The sequence below is a fragment of the Rousettus aegyptiacus genome, unplaced genomic scaffold, assembly GCF_014176215.1.
Source record: "Rousettus aegyptiacus isolate mRouAeg1 unplaced genomic scaffold, mRouAeg1.p scaffold_m13_p_15, whole genome shotgun sequence".
Classification (NCBI taxonomy): domain Eukaryota; kingdom Metazoa; phylum Chordata; class Mammalia; order Chiroptera; family Pteropodidae; genus Rousettus; species Rousettus aegyptiacus.
Window position 1 is genome coordinate 9,458,208 of NW_023416290.1, and position 15,177 is coordinate 9,473,384.

General features: G+C 38.5%; 1 protein-coding gene and 1 long non-coding RNA gene across 2 annotated transcripts in view; one reads left to right on the plus strand and one right to left on the minus strand.

The window, feature by feature from the left end:
- Window positions 1-15,177, minus strand: part of CUNH8orf34 (chromosome unknown C8orf34 homolog) — a 254,464-nt gene that overhangs the window by 79,882 nt on the left and 159,405 nt on the right.
- Window positions 815-10,409, plus strand: LOC118611977. Its single transcript, XR_004954589.1, has 3 exons — window positions 815-1,004; window positions 7,997-8,067; window positions 10,260-10,409. It is a non-coding gene; the product is annotated as an uncharacterized LOC118611977 (long non-coding RNA).

Below are 15,177 nucleotides of genomic sequence, written 5' to 3' on the forward strand. Positions count from 1 at the left end.
CAGGAAATGAGATACAGAAGATACCAGCGCAAGTGAGATGCCCGAGGTTGCACCTGCACAAAGCTGGTTCCCAGAGCATATGAAGAACTAGTAGCCAATAAAAGGTAAGGTATTTGAAGCAAGGTACATATGGGGTTGATAAAGATCGTAAATATGTTTGGGTTTAAAATAAATGAATGAGACTTAATTGTATACTGACCAGTGAGACCTGGCTAGAGGAAATGCTGTTAAAAATTATTAAATTCTATCTCCAAGTTTGTGAGTCAGCAATTACATTCCATTGACTCAGTCTTAACAGCGAATAAGCCAGTGAAAGATGCTACCCCCAGAGACCTCTGCAGAGCCTAACATAGAGCCAGTCACAGTACCAGGCACATGTATGCAGCCCGCAGACATCTGTTAAGGGGCTAACACCCCTGGGTCTTACGAACAGCCTTAAGGAAGACGAACCAGAACCAGTCAAGAGAAAAGAGGTCAAAGTTCATTCAAGGAGACTGGCAGCTGTAGCAATGGTTCAAATTTTCCTTGCTAGGGCTGGACCAAGGAAGACATTCTACGATATCATTTCAAAATCCGATGTGGAAATCTGATGAAAGTGGGCAGCCAGTGGAGGATTCTGAAGAGAGGAGCGATGTGATCAGACTTCTGCTTCAAGAAGGTTCACTCTGCCTGCTGCGTTGAGGACAGACAGCAGGAGGGCAGGCGTGAGAGCACGGAGATTCTTCAGGGGGCTCTGCCACCAATCTCAAGAGATGAGCATGGCTCAAGGGTGACAGTGGCAAAAGTGGTAAGAAGGGGACTTATTCCAGACAAATTCTACAGCTGGAGCCAGCAGGACCACTGAAAAATCGGGCTTGGAGTCGTGAGAGAAAGGAAGGAATAAACAATAGCTCCATTTTTCTGTCCTGAGCAATTGAAACGACCACGTTGCCATTTGTGGAGATGCGGAGACTGAGGGAAAAGAAAATCTGGTGGGGACTAAGTAGAACTTGACTGCGGACGTGGTAAGTTTCGAATGCATTTTAGACACGTTAGTGGAGGTGTCAAGAGGCAGCTGGATCTCCACGTGGAGATGCCGAACAGGCTGAGTTGTGGGGTGAGGCTTGGCCTTTCTGGGTTCCAACATCTCTACAAAGAACTTCAGAATATTGCACACTACTCTTTAATTCAGCTGTTTTGAAGAATATGATACCTGTTTCACTGGAAAATAAATGTTATATCATAAGAAATGTTGAAGAACCACAATAAACAGTTTCAATTTAAAGAAATTTTGAACAGTTTTCAAAAAGTCTAGAAAATTAACTTCTTTCCCCTCCACAGTCTGCTTTTAATTCATGAAGCCTCTTTCACAACAATAGTCCTTTAGTTATTTCTAAGTCTCTTTTTAAATGTTAATTTTCCATTTTAAGATTCCAGTGTGTGCCTCAAGAATCACTTTTTTTGAGAAAAATAGCAACTTATTGTCACTTACTCAATTTTGAAGTCTAAAAAAAAAGCCACAATTGTCATCAACATCAAAAATTTACATGGGACCCAGAAGGCAGAGCCCGCGTTGAGCTCTGAGCCTGCAGTCTGGCGGGGGGGGGGGGGGGGGGTTGCGGGGGGCTTGCGTGGGTCCGGGGTGGGGTGCGGTGCTGCGTGGGTCTGCGTGATCCCTCCATGCACTCTGCAAGCTCCCGGGGTCAGAGGCCAGGTCTGAACCCCACACACCTTCAGGGCCTAGCACACCAAGTTACGCGATGCCCCACCAATAACTAATTTAAATGGCCCCTACGGTAGTCACTAAGTGCTTGTCATAGTTCCTTTTCTACCTGAGAAGAATGTCCCTGCAGCCTTACAGAAGTCTGCTGCCTTCCATGTCCCGGTTCTTCAGCAATTTAACTACCTGGACCTACTTCCTCTCATTCTCCCTTCCAACCCACCGGCTGAACCTCCGCATCCTCCCTCAGCCCGGGCCGCTCCAGTCTGACTCTTGGGGTGAGTGGTCAGCTTACTTCGACTCTGGTCCTTTGACACTGCCAGGTCCCTCAGCAGCATCCTGTGTCCCCAGACAAAGCTCTACATCCCGGCACCTCCAGCAAATATTCTTCCCCGGGTATCTCCTTTGCCAAGAGAAAATTCCCATCAGTGCCTAGATTTCCCTTCTTATTTTAGTGCTACGTGGACTTAAAAACCTCCCATCCAGCATTCGTTGGTAGGCATTCTGGCTGCTTCTTGCCTCTTGCTGTTTATGCCTCGGGAGATTCGGTAACAATACATCAAGATGAAGCATCTTTCTCCTGAGAGTGGAACAGATTAGAAGAACACTCTCCTCCCCAGAGGGCTTTCTTTACATTCTGCTTTCTAAATTCTCTCTTATTCACGAGAACCTCTGGACATTAACCTCTAAAATATCATGATTGATGGTGACGCCGAGATAAAAACCATGCTCTTTCCTGTGAAATTTTACTTTTAACTTCCTATCTCCTGAAAGTGAGATACGGGCCTGCAAACTATAACTCTCTAACCAAATTTATAGTTCTCTCATGCATACCTGATTGCAGACATGTAGCTGCCACAGGTGGCCTCTTATCTGGGCTGCTAATTACTCTCCTGGCAGAGGCTTAAGAATTTTAAAATCAAATCTAAAAAAAGTGTACATAGAGAATTGATATGCTTTATTTTCAGACTCTTCTGCTTTACCTCAACTATAATGCAAAATGTCACCCCAAAATATAGTAGAGAAGATCTGGCATGGAGCAGGACTGATTTTTAGCCTATCTTGGGATGATGAAACCAGATTTTCCAGGCGGATATTACTAGGATGTGGGCCACTAACTCACACTCCTTGGCCAGATTATTACGCACTTGAAGGAAGAGCCTGGGGACATTCCAACCTTCCTGAAATCTAAGGCACCCATGAGAAAAGATTAAATATAAATTGCCAGACCACTCTGGAGCAAAGGAAGCTCCCCAAAAATGCAGCCACACAACATAACGTCTGAGCTAAAGGCAGCCCTGGGCACTGAATCTCAAGCCGTCTTCGGCACAACTAGTAATGCACATTTTACACCAGATTTCATGTCTACAGAGTGATCCGGTGAAGCGTGGGTATGCTTTCAGCCCACTACCATCCCTCGAGAGGACACTTCTTAAAATCTAGCTAAATCAGAACAGGCAGGTAAGGTCCTTATTTGCCCTGTAGAGCTGTGGTCCTTCAATATTTAGGCTGCTTTGTTATCACCTAGAAGACTTCTTAAAACACAGGTTGCTGGGCTCTCCTTTGTCTTCCCTTTCTTCTCCCCTTCCCCACCTCCCTCCTGCCCCCCCCGGGGGGGGGATTTTCTGATTCAGAGGGTCCTGAGTATACCCCCTGGGATTTGTGTTTCTGTCCAGTTCCCAGGAGGTGCTGATGCCACCCTCAGTGGCAGCGGGACTGCGCCATGCCCGGGAGGCCAAAAACAGAGAAGAAGCTACCAGAGGATGTCGATAGATTTCCTTCTCTAACTTGCCTGGTATTAGCTTTTAGCTGAATACTAAATTCTATTTCCAAGTGGGTAGGATTCCATGTTGCGGAGGTTAAAACTCTCAGAGTCAGACTCCACCTGAGTCAGGACGCTGCACAATGAGCCAAACTCAGAGGACGGCTCGGTCAGCCGCCGTCCAGCCCAGCAGCAGCTGTGGGGGCTCTTTCCAAAGCACTGATTCCTAACAGGCTGAAAGATGGGATTGTGTGGGGAGCCAAAACACGCTTTTGAAAAACTGCCAAAACTTTGTTCCTTTCTTTGCCATTCCTTCCTTTAATCAGAGACCCCTTACTCATGGTACTGAAAGCAGAGGCTGCCTCACATATGTACCTGATGGAAGACCACCCCTCTTTTGTATGTCCGCTGGGAGCTTCCCTTAGATTGCTGACTTTTTTGTATGCAGCTGATCTCTCCCCGTTTCTCTGGTGGTTAAAAGCAAACTCAACACTGTCAGACTTTTCCTTGCCATAGCACTGGAGGAGACGATATGACCCTCACTGCCTAAATTGGCTGGTTTATGTTCCTTTCTTTGCTTTTCTCACTTCATAAGATTTTGAATAATTGAAATTAATTATGATACTGCGTGTCAGCTACACGCAGTATCATAAATTCTGAGAAATTATTGCTAGACATGAGACCAGCATGGAGTAACAGCGGGCAGCCTCACAGCAGTCCTTAGGGAAGTTGTACCTTTTTGTGAGGAGAAAACAAAACACACCAAGTGCCGGGGACAGGGGAGAGAGGACAGGGAAATCAGAGAATTCCCAAGAAATCTGAATCCACCGTATTCTGAGGTTACAACCTTAGGAAGGTGAGCTGGCCTGCTTCCGCATCGAACAGCATGGCCTTCCCGAGTGGGCTTTTATGACTTGGCTTCTCCATAAAGGTAACATTCCAACAGAACACTGTTAAATGTAAGAAATGTAACCACACAAATATAATTTGGTGTCCCTTTCCTTGAATGATTTTTTTCCTTTAACGTGTTCCTTCAGTGCTCCGATGTAGCACTGATGTGCCCATAATAGGCAGTAAATAGTTGCAATTTCAAGGTCTAGCTTTAGCACCTGCCCTGAGCTTGATATACCCCCTAGGTTTAAGTTTGCTGTAGGGCAAGAAGCCTTGCTTGTTTGTTTTTAACAGAACTAGATATTTAATTGCCTTGTGTTTTAGTATTTGGACAGCACACTGAAATTTGCTAATAAGCAAGTCGATAATTGGGAAAACGAGACTGGTTTAGAAGATGTTAAGTATGTGGAGTTCTTAACACTAGAAAAGATAAAGAACTTTTATTCTTGTAACAGTGCTTTTAAAATTCTTGAGCAGGACAACACTGAATACAAATGTCTGCATTAACTGGAACAGCCCATAAAAAGCATGAAGATGTCAGGATGTCTTTTGGCATGACATTACAGAAGAAGAAATATATTCAGTGACTTACCACGGAATATAAATACTGCTTCGTTAAATTTTAACTACTTTAGTCTGGAATTTATTTTTTCTAATGTGCAAATCAATTGATCTCTTGAAGTAATCACAGAATTTGTTTTTAGTAGAATTTTTTTTTCTCTCTGCCTTCTGCTTTGGGAAACTAAAAATGGTTTGCATTGGTAACCACACCTAGCGTGTAAATAAAATGTTTCCAAGGGGTCTTAACTTTTTCTTAATTTAATTTATTGTTATATAATTATCATATTTCAAGTCATGTTATTTTTTTCACAGATTTCATTTATTTTTCTAACTTTTACATGGCATGATTTAGATGTTATAGAATTTATGGTTTTAAGTGAAAAAATAGGTTATTATATTGAAAATTCTGAAGAAAATTATTAATAAGAAAACTCAAATGGCCTTTCATAAAAATACAAACTTATTGATGTTAAAGTTATTTGATTTTCCTTTTAAGTATTTCATACTCCATTTTGACCACTATTGTGTATAACTGAAAACAAATACATATTCTGTTAATTTTGGTTCTTATTCTCAAATGTTTTAAGAAAATTCAAAATATAATGACATAGTATTCTTTGTTGTAATAGTAATGATATGTCTAGTCTGATGTGATTCCAAAATATTTCTTTTATATTAATGAGACTAATTAACTGCTCAGTGATTATGAAGATAGATCATGGAAGACATAGAGATAAAATAAATATAATCATATGTTCAATATGGCATATGCAGGCCATTCAAGAACTGTTACCAATTATAAGGGTAATTACCATAACAAGTACTTGAAAGTACTGCAACTTCAATTTTACTATAAAGTGTACCTGGGAGATCCAGAATGTCAAGCAAGTAAATAAATCATCTTTTAGGTATGGATAAAATAGTAAAATATGATTTTTCTCTATTTGTTCCTATTTCTCATATAAGATGCATCATCTTATGACAGTAGGAAAATAAAAATGGAAAAAAATAGGAAGAGTCATTTAAATCAATCTTCCCTAGTAACTATTTGAGGTCAGTCATAGTAGTATCTTTTTGGTTAACAAAAGCGAAAATAAACAAAATGAACTTCACTAAATTAAAACGCTTCTTTCTGCACAGGAAGGAAGCCATCAACAAAACAAAAAGACCACCAACTAAATGGAAGAATATATTTGTAAATGATATATCTGATTGATATTCAAAATATGTAAAAAAAATCATACAACTCAAAACAAACAAACAAAAAAACAATCTGATCAAAAAATGGACAGAGGACATGAAAAGACATTTCTTCAAAGAAGACATACAGATGGCCAACATCACTAATAATCAGGGAAATGCAAAAGAAAACCACAATGATACCACCTCGCATTATTAGTCAGAATGGCTATTATCAAAAAGTCAACAAATGATATGTGTTGGTGAGGATGTGGGGAAAGGGGAGCCCTGTGTTCTGCTGGTGGGACTGCAAACTGGTGCAGCCACTATGGAAAACGATCTGGAGATTCCTCAAATAACTAAACATAGGTATACTGTGCGGCCCAGCAATTCCACTTCCGGGCATTTATCCAAAGAAAACAAAAACACCAGTTCGAAAAGATATATGCATCCCTATGATCATCATAGCATTTTGACAATACTACAATAGCCAAGATATGGAAGCAATCTAGGTATCCATCAATAGACAAATGGATAAAGAAAATATGATGTATATATTTACACACACACACACACACACACACACACACACATACACACACACACAGGCACGCACACATGCACACATGGGACTATTACGCAGCAATAAAAAAGAACGAAATCTTGTCGTTTGTGACAACTTGGATGGATCAAAAAGATATTATGCCAAGTGAAATAGGTCAGGCAGAAAAAGACAAGTACCATATGGTTTCACTTATAGGTGAGATCTAAAAATCCAAAGCAAATGAACAAACAAAACAAAATAAAAACGGACTTGTAGAAACAGAGACCAAAGAGAATGTTACGAGAAGGGGGGTGGGGGGGTGATGGGTGAAAAGGTGAATGGGGAATATAATCGATAGCACCGTGGCAGATTTGCGTGGTGACACAGATTGCTGGACTTAGAGGGGTGATCACACTGTAAGGTACAGAAATGTCGAATCGCTATATCGTACATCTGCAACTACTATAACCAATATAATACTATCCTTAAACTATACTTAAATTTTAAAAAACTTTAAATAAATTTATCTTTCCATATCATGACAAAAAAATAAAGTCCAACAATGCCTTTGCTAGTACATTATTAAAAAGGGTATTTAAGCATGAATAGATATTAGGACACTGAAAAATTATTATTTTCACATCATATTGGTATTCTTGATAATACATATATGTATAAAACTGAAAACTCACGACTTTCTATCATAGCAATTTCTGTGCTTAGTCTCTTCGCAGAAACACCATATAAAGCATAAATCCTTTCTTAAACAAATTATTACTTCTCAAATCATTTAAATAACATGTTTTACTGTGTGTCATTCTAACATTCTATAAGGGAAAAAAATGGCAAATGCGCTTAAAGCCTATTGTTCTGATTTTCCTAAGTATTTGATGGAAGCCTGTTTTCCTGAATAATTAATTTGCTTTTAGAATAATTGCCCTCCTGTCTCCAAAAGTGTAGCCCATAGAAAACATTTAATAAAAATTTTTTAATTAGAGGCACTTAAAGAAAAAGGCTTATAAAAATTGGAATTTCAGGAACATGTAAGTAGCGAATCAGTAGACATTTGGGAATATTGCTTGTACTAAGGGAAATTATTTATTTGAAAAAAAAATAGCAGCTCGAACATTGCAATATTTCTCTACGCTTCTTGCGGAGCCCCTTCAAGATGTGTGCCACCTTCTTAAATGAATTAAAAGTCATCCATAATGGCATGGGGGCTGCAACATGTCTATGCTCATTGCATGCCCATCACCGGGGAATTAAATATTTTGCCCAAGGATCCTCAGCCAGTTGAAACTGGTACACCATTACACGCTCAAGTTCAAGTTCTTAACCATCATGCTGTGCTTGCTTTCAGGAGTTTTGCTGGTAAGATGAATACATCATTTTACTGGATCAATTCTCAAGTCACGGCAATTCAATCTGAAGGTAAGGGCATCACCCTTATGATCTAATCATCTCCCAAAGGCCTCACCTCCTAATTCCATCACCTTGGGGGTTAGGATGCAACATACAAATTTTGGGAGGACACAGACATTCAACCATAGCACCTAAATATTCTTTTGACGAGCTAACGTTTATGAGAAGAATCCTAAATGGAATCTGAACTTTAAACCCATTAAGAATTAAAAACAACGCTTCCCATTTACATGAAACAGAGTGATAACTAGAATCAAGATATCTATAAAATTCGCAAAGCTTGTTTTTATTCCACAATAGCAACCAAATAATTTTATCTTAAAATACAGCTAGAAAAAAGGATATTTAACTGACTTCTCAGTTTGAAGTTATCTATTACTATATCAGTTCCAAATTTCTTAGTATCTAAATTATAAAACTAATAAATATATAAAAACAGAATAATTATTTCACCCCAAGAATACAGGTAAAAATGTATCTGTTTGCCTCATTTAAACTTTTATAGCTTGACAAATAGGTTTTTTATTTCTTATAAATAATATGCCTAACTCCACCCCATCAGACTTTTATCCAAAAAATGGATTAGGTAGTACAATAAATTTTAAAAATGTGTCTAATTTCCAAATAGGACCAACAATTTGACAGCTTTAAAACTAGGAGGCAACGCTGTATCATAGCAAGAATTGGGCTTTCAAGTCAGACTGAGCGCGGTTCAAATTCTACCTGTGCCACTCCCCAGCCTGGTGACTAATCAGTGTCTCTACTCTCCTTGAACTTCGCTTCTCATTTGCAAAATAAAGCTAAAAACATCCATTTGGGAGAGTCACTGTGGGGATTGGAGATGACATTTCCAAATACCGAATGTGGTGTTTGGCACCCATGGCTGGCGCTTCTGCACAAACTTAGCTTCACAATGCTGTGGAGCGAGAGAGAGACTGTGCACGTGCTTTTCAAAGCAATAGCCAAGTCTATGCCTTAACGTACGTATTTGTTTCGATATTACACATTAGGCCACTAAATCAATCAATTAGGTGGCATTCGTTCACTGGGAATCTTAACTGAACTCATCATCAGGTTGAGCACTTTGCAGACATGCGATTGATGAGTCTCCGTTGTTCACGAAATGTAAGCTCTGGCTCTGACTTGCCATGCGCTCACCTCTCCCTTCCACCTCTTTTCCTGACATTACACTTGGAATATTTCACAGGCTCTGGAATTTAATTTGAACTCTTTACGTCTCTGTGTGAACTCTGATGAAAGTGATAATGAAGAGCTCTGGTAATCGAAAAAAAAAATTAGAGAAAGAGAGAGTTTGGGATAACAACAGGTTCATCCATTAGACATACATTATATTCATTCATGGATTCTCTCACAACGTCTGTTATCACAGACGATTTTCTTCCAGAAAAGTGTTGATTATGTTGCTTACATAGCATCTCAGTTTCTAAGTGTTGTAATGATAAAACAACTGGCACAAATTTCTAATTTTTGAGATTTACTAAAATAGTATATTTGAAATTTGCATAATAATATGCATAAGTGATCATATTCATTTTATCTATTATATATTAATAGAATATAAAAATAATTATTTGTAATAAAATGGTAATTATTCTAAATTCTTATCACTTACTAAATTCAACAATGACAGTTTCCTTTTATCATACAAAATTAATTTTTTTAATAAGCTATAATGTTTCCCATTTTCTAAAATTATTCTAGTAAGTTAAACAGTATTAGATGAGCCTTTAAAAAAATAAACATGATTTACATGTTATTAGCAAGATTCTGATTACTATTGCTTATAGAATATTAAAGATAAGATGTTATGCTACTTTTTAAATCATTCTCAGAAATCATACATAAGTCAGAGACTCGATTTAGGCCATTGGTCAGAATCAGTTAAACATGTTCAAGTCTAAACTTAGACAAATGTCCTAAATGGAATGAGAATTCATGACTTTGGAGAAAGAAGAATGAATAGATCTAAATGGCTTGTCTCTTATTCAAAGCAATATAGTCTTCGACAAAATGTATGACTATTTCCTACAACTCAATTTTTTTTTTTTTTCAGATCCCAGTATCTAGCTAAACCTGGTCCTAAATCCTACTTTATGCCTGTTAAAGATTTTCTTTCTGTGATGGGGAACTATCTTACATAGGAGGTACTCAGATCCTCTCCAACTTTCTTTCTCTTCTAGACCAGAGATCTCCTGTTTTATTTTTGCCATGAAGCAGACATATCCCAGGCCAAGAGTGACACACACTAAGTCTCGGAAGACAGACCTATCACACTCCGTATTTTCATAAGTTCACTGAACATTTTAAAATAAACAGCATTTGGTTGGTCACATGGGACCTCATTCAGATGGTGAAAGACAAGGGAAGTGTGATAAATGAAATAAAGGAGACATAAGCAGATTTACCTTCCTTTGCATGTTACGCAGAATGCTTACTGTTTTTATAGGCTTTTCCTTTTAAAAGTCAATTAAAAAACGTCAGCTAATCCTTAAAACGGTTCTGAAGGGAAGTACAGTGCAGCTATCTCCCTTACGACCTGGAGTCACACAGGCTGTGGACACAGTCAGGCAGATGCTGGCTTGTGTGAGGGGGTTTGCTGACTTCCAACTCTTAACGATTATTTTCATAATTCGAATGCGAAAAATTTCCCCCAAGCCAGGTATCAAAAATAATAAACGTAACATCTTTTTTATTATTGTCAAACTACCACTTATTCTTTCCTTGGAATTGTTGGAAAGACTAAATATAATTAGATTCTGATTTTTCACTATATTAAATATTTGAAAGCTGTTGGGATATACATTTGTCTCTTTGAAACAGAGACCTCTTTCCAGACAGATGATAGCTGTCATTCTGATTTCTATCCACGTTTTGAACTTGTATGTATCACACAGTTCTTTGCTTGGTTCTCTGTTTGGCATCAAGAGAGACAAAGCAAAATCGAATTATGGCTTCTTCATGCTGACCTTTCTCCGACCATTTGAGAAATAGAGAAACAGATCAACACCCCTGCGTAGCCTCGATGAGGTCTTTGCTTCTCTTCATGGGCATCAGTTTTAAGGGTCTCACCATCTACAGGAACCTGACTACTGCTTCTATCGCTAAAATTCTAACAGCGAGCAAGACAGATATTCACAAATCTGTTCTAAGCCATACTTTTGTCTGAATCTTATAAATATCCTTTTAAGCAAAATCTGAGTTCCCCAAACAGCATTCCATACGACTTATGTAAAATCATTTGACAACGGTCAAGTAAGTGAGGCTATAATCCAGGGGCCCGAGAGTCCAGAGTTCTCATCATTATCAAATTTGACTGTAAATCTTGTTATTTCTTTCTATTCAATCTGACTGTACTGAAAAGCTTCCTTGCGTCCAAAATCAGCGTTAACTCTCCATAGCCATGCTCGGCTTTCATTCCTCTTCACTGGCACTTGGCTACAGTAAGTCTGTAACATGTGGGACCTCTAGGGGTATCTTTCCAAGTACAGCTGCAGAATTTTTTTTCTTCTTCTTAAAAACCCAATGGAAATGTAATGGTTTGCTCTTAATTTGGAAAAACAAATTTTAAAGATTTGGAAACGAATTTCGTGAAGCTATTACAAAATTCCTTTAGCCAAAAAAGACTGTGAGTATCTCTATGCTCTGAAACTTAACTTCTTTTAATTTCCAAAATGATACTTTGGAGCAAATCGATTTAATTCAACAACTGCTTGCTGACAACTTAAACTACCTCTAGCACAGTGATTCTGGTTACCGAGTGTACTAGTCTATTACACTCCTCAGACAACTCTTACTCAATTATAAAAATTTTCAAATTACAAAATCAAAATTGTAAAAATAAAAGTTTTCATTTCCGGCCACAATTTAACCATTATAAATGCGGGTTTGGCCGAAACTAAGCTGTTAATGGAACGCGTAGGTGAGAATTAGCTCTTCGGGGCCTGGCATGCCCACGCTCCAACACGTGTCCCGTAACTGCTCCCCGTCCGAACTACTGAGAAACTTAGCTCTTAAACTGAACCAGCACTTTCACCGGCCTCTACTTCGCTTTAATGGCTGTTTTCTCTGGCCCATGACTTGAAAGGACAAGGCACCAGTTCAGGTGTAAACACACAGGCGGTGAAATCGAGTGATCATTCTCTGTGGTCAGCTGGTCATCAACAGGATCCAGAAGATGCTCATAGTTTTTAATTCATCTTTTAAATGAAAATACCTAAAGTTTTAGTTCTTAAAAAAATGTGTGGATCCAAAAAATAAAATTGAGTTTAAAAAACCCTGAATTAGTCCACAAAATTTCAATGGCTGTCATGTTCCCCTCTACCATCCCGTGAACGCATCATCATGATTTTAGGGGCGGCATTAGCTGTAAGGCTACACAGAAATTCAGCTTTGGAAAGCGTAGGTGCAATTATCTACTTAGCTAATCAACACATTATTGAGTGCATAATAGGTGCATTATGTGATGCTAAATACAGAGGATAAAAGAGAGCACAAGAGACTTGGTCTAATTGTTACCTGGAGCCCACTCTAAAAAGAAGGGAGAAACCAGAGAGCTACATTATACAATTGATTTGTCGCAATTTTTTTCAAGTGATATACGAAGTCGTAGTGCCAAGTCACCTAACCCAGATGACCTAACCCAGTCAGGAAATGGTGAAGACACAACGAGACAAGGGAGAGTGTCTGAGCAGGGGGGAGAGCAGCTGGCTCCCCGCAGAGAGGCTCCATCCTCCTGCATGTTGACAAAGCGGTCAGCTCCAGCCCTGGATCTGGAAGGCAGGGCCGCTGAGTCGACAGATGGAAGCAAGTCACTGAGTTCATGTTCCTCGTCTCAACCAAGAAAAGCATCTTTCTCAATTCTTCGGGAAACCAGAAACCCATCCTAAAGTTGGAAAAAGGAGTCCTAAAGTGACAGCGCCCGAGATGATAATTCGCCCTGAAGTACAGCTGTTTGCATCTCTCCCTTGGAACGCTAAGAGCCTCACTGATGCATTAAGGAGCTCAACGGGTTGGGCCGGTAGAACTGGCTCAGCAAGTGATGGAAGTATGAATCCAAACTCAGTTCAGTTTAGACCACAGCTCAGAAAGAGGAAGAGAATATTGTCTCAGTCCATCCAGGCCACCATAACCAAATGCCACTGGCTGGGTAGCTTACGAGCAGCGGAGATTTACTCCCACAGTGGCAGGGGCTCTGCCTACCAGCTTGTCTTTCCGGACCTCGAACTCCGCAGACGCCACATAGTTACCCAGCATCTGCTTGGATATTTCAAGGAACAGAGCGCTCGCACTTGCTGGGAGTCGGACCTTTCCACCCTAGTTGTCCCACTGTCCTTTCTTCTGTTGAAGTGCAGCCTGTGTGTTCTTTAGTTTAGTGCCAGTACTGCTTTTTGAAGCAACAAAAATGAGTGTATTTTTTCTTCCATGGGATTGCCCTTTAAATATGCACAGCTCTGTTTATTCTCTTCCAATAAAAACTCCCTAAATCTTTCTATTTTCTTGAACTATTGAGCTGAGGAAAATTTTATATTTCTCCTGTGTTTTGGACAACTTGGTATTTAGACCCAAAGGCAATTTTTAATGGAGGTTTAATCTTTTTTTTTTTAACACACCTTTAAGACTATAATATGTATTGACATATTAAAAAATGCATTTCATATAAATTTATACTTTTAAAATATAAAAAGTTTTTCCTTGATATCTCTCTCTTTAATATCTATGTTGTTATTTTCTAGAGTTTCCTGAGCTCTCAATTATTTCTAGATTATTAGATAACCTCCACCTAGCATTTATTCTTGGCACTGTGAAATGTTCCAGAAAGACATTTCATTCTTCTCTTCTGGTTTTACTTTTCTGATTTAAATCTGTCAGTATGTGATTCAATCTCACATCTTTATAAGGTCTCCTTCCAAGTGTGCTGATCAGTTGTGACAGAGAATTCAGGTTCCTTCTTACTAAGCAGAAACACTTAATCTGGACAGTCTTCCTTTCAGTCTTTAGTGACTGAAAGTTTGGCTTAAATGAGCACATATTCACCTGTTAGGATAACTAATTAAAACATTGGTGTAAAATGTTTTTCATTCACAATAAAAATGAGTTAAAATGGGTCCAGAAAAGTATGAGGTCAGTTTTTGAATCATAGTCATTAAAGTATTGATCACACCCAGCCTGAGACTGTAGCCTAAATAAGGTCTTATTTTCTCTTGAGTTAGTACAAGGTGCATTTTCAAAAAATAGTGACTGAAGTTAACCAAGTTGTTGTAACAATGGCTGCTGCTGAACTTAGCAGGGAAATCTGCTAAAGAAGAAAAAAAACAAATCTATAACCACTGAGATAACAGCTGAACTGTTAATGTTAGTTTAACGAGTCATTTCCTACAACTGAACTTAAGGGTTTGGAGATGAGAAAAGATGATATCTAGTTTGGGCAGCTTTGGTTTGATTCATTTTTTAAAAAGAAAGTAAAAAAAAAAATCTCCATGAAGTGTTTTCACTTTTAAGGCATAAAACTGTTTTGTGAAAATTAAGGAATATACATATTGTGATGGACCAAAAGGCCACAAAGCTTTTGGGTTTGTTATTATTTATAGATATACCTAAATATGCCAACAAGGCTTTAAACAAATAGGGCAGTATCCTTTTATTTATTTGTGAAGAAAATTAATCATATTTTGACTCTGAAAGGCTTTTTATATCCTGTGATAACTATTATTATAAGTTCTGTGGTTTAGAATCATTATTCTTATGTGCAAAATAAATCTTTAAACAAATAAGTCATAAATTACAGTGCTATAGAACTCATCCCATAACTAATGGATGGTGGTTTATTTATTTTTTTAAATATTTTATTAAAGCTTTATCTTTTTTAGAAAAACTTAAGGTTCACAGGAAAATTTTAGGAAAGGTTTAGAGATTTCCCATATAATTCCTGCCTCCACAGATGTGTAGTCTCCCCCATTATCAACATTCTCCACAAGAGTGTCACATTTATTAGAAACAATGAACCACCATTGACAAATCATAATTTCCTAAAGGACACTGTTCACATTGGGGTTCATCTTCGGTTTGGACAAATGAATGATGACATATATCCACCACGAC